Raw genomic sequence first — 2500 nt, forward strand, 5'->3', positions numbered from 1 at the left:
CACCCAAGCTCGCGCTCAAAGGCAGTCTGGCACCTTCATCCCTTGCCATGCTCACCCACTGCTCCCCCCCTATATATACATATTGCACAAGGAGCTTGGTGACAGCAACACCCATTGCTTTCCCTGAGGATGTATATTTCTTAGTATGCGCACGGCGTCGAGGCACAGGTGAAGCCAACGGCGCTAGTTTCTGCGCCCTATGTCGAGGAAAATCAAGGCAACGGGCTAGTGTATGGGCACAACGTCGAGGAGACTCAAGGAGATGGGGCTATTTTTCAGGTCACCGTTCGAGAAATCAAGGCAACGTGTTGGGGGGGATGGCCTCTTTCATGGGTCGTGGGGCTTGGCTTGGCTTGCCTCGTGTGTGCTCGATACAGCCTCACGATTCTTATTTGCCCATCAACCATGCCGGGCACCTATGAGAATGAGACCCCATGGTACCCCCTATATATACATATTGCACAAAGAGCTTGGTGACAGGAACAGACATTGATTTCCCTGATGATGCATAATTTTTGGACACACACGACTTGGGGGCGAGGGGACACGGGAGTGGGGCGCCAATGGGGGGCGTTTTGGCCCCATTTTCGTCAAGAGCGGGCGTCTTGGCCATGCCTCGAGCGTGCCAGCCTCGAGAGCCTTGGGCGCTGGACATCCTTGGGGCGCCAATGGGCAGCAGTCCCATGGTTCCCCTATATATACATATTGCACAAAGAGCTTGGTGACAGGAACAGATATTGATTTGCCCAGGGATGCATAATTGTGCGAAATCGTCCATAACTCGCTCGAATTAATTCGGATTGACACAAAATTTTGTAGGGATGCTTTTTATTATAAATGAAAAGCTTTGAAATGAAAAAAAAAAACAAAATGTCATGTTTGAGGCGTAAATGTTTGTGTCCTATCCTTGGTCACGCCTTGAAGCGTTGGTTCCCTACTTGTTGGAATGTCGCTCAAATCAAGTAGGAATGCCATTGAAACATTGTGTGGGTCATTGTTAACATAGACGAATGGACTTGAAATGAAAATATATCATATTTGGGTTTTTGTCCCTGTCGCCTGGTGATAGGCAGGCAGATAAGGCTTTTAGGTATTCATAGGTGGCTTAGATGAACTCGAAAGAACACGAGTTGATCGGATTGGAACTCATATATTCAATTTACTATGTACTAAGTAGGAACTACACTTTGCTCCCTTCATCGTTTGACTTGCTTAGAAATCTGCTCATGGTTTGTCAAGGCCCCTTGTTCCTTAGACCGATGAGGATGGGATTGGGTTGCTCATGGGCATGTGTGTGGCAAGATGCCTTGTTCCATTGGTCGTTCATGGGTGTTCGTGTACGAAGTAAACTTGTTCCCTTGGTCGTTCATGGGGTTGTGTGTGGGAAGAAGCCTTCTTCACTTGGTCGTTCATGTGTGTTTGTTTGGGAGGTAGCCTTGTTCCCTTGGTCGTTCATGGGAATGTGTGTGGCAATACGCATTGTTCCTTGGTCGTTCATACCCTTGTTCCCTTGGTCGTTCATGGGTCTGTGTGTGGGAAGAGGCGTTGTTCACTTGGGTAGCCTGCTTGCCTTGCCAGCCCCATATGCATTGTTCCCTTGGTCGTTAGTGGATGGGTTTGTGTGTGGCATGGTGCCTTGTTCCCTTGTGTGGCCTGACTGCTTGGCTTGACATGACCTAGCCTTGCCAGCCTCACATCCATTGTTCACTTGGTCGTTCATGGGCATGTGTGTGGCAAGGTGCCTTGTTCCCTTGGTCGTTCATGGGGTTGTGTGTGGGAAGAAGCCTTGTTCCCTTGGTCGTTCATGTGTGTTTGTTTGGGAGGTAGCCTTGTTCCCTTGGTCGTTCATGGGAATGTGTGTGGCAATACGCATTGTTCCTTGGTCGTTCATACCCTTGTTCCCTTGGTCGTTCATGGGTCTGTGTGTGGGAAGAGGCGTTGTTCCCTTGGTCGTTCGTTCATGGGTTTGTGTGTGGCAAGGTGCCTTGTTCCCTTGTGTAGCCTGACTGCTTGGCTTGACATGACCTAGCCTTGCCAGCCTCACATCAATTGTGTAGCCTGACTGCTTGGCTTGCCGTGACCTAGCCTTGCCAGCCTCACATCCATTGTTCCCTTGGTCGTTCATGCAAGGGTCTGTGTGTGGCAAGGTTGCCTTGTTCCCTTGGTCGTTAATGGGCATGTGTGTGGCAAGGTGCCTTGTTCCCTTGGTCGTTCATGGGCATGTGTGCGGCAAGGTGCCTTGTTCCCTTGGTCGTTCATGGGCATGTGTGCGGCAAGGTTGCCTTGTTCCCTTGGTCGTTCGTGGATGGGTTTGTGTGTGGCAAGGTGCCTTGTTCCCTTGGGTGGCTTGCCTTGCCAGCCTCGCTTGCTTAGGTTTCCCAACACACCTGTCGGGCACCAAGGGTGGTATTAGTCCCCATGTACCCCCTATATATACATAATGCACAAAGAGCTTGGTGACAGGAACAGACATTGATTAGCCCGAAGATGTATAATTCCC

This window comes from Lactuca saligna, unplaced genomic scaffold (assembly GCF_052625555.1).
Source record: "Lactuca saligna cultivar CGN05327 unplaced genomic scaffold, ASM5262555v1 scaffold_74, whole genome shotgun sequence".
Taxonomy (NCBI): domain Eukaryota; kingdom Viridiplantae; phylum Streptophyta; class Magnoliopsida; order Asterales; family Asteraceae; genus Lactuca; species Lactuca saligna.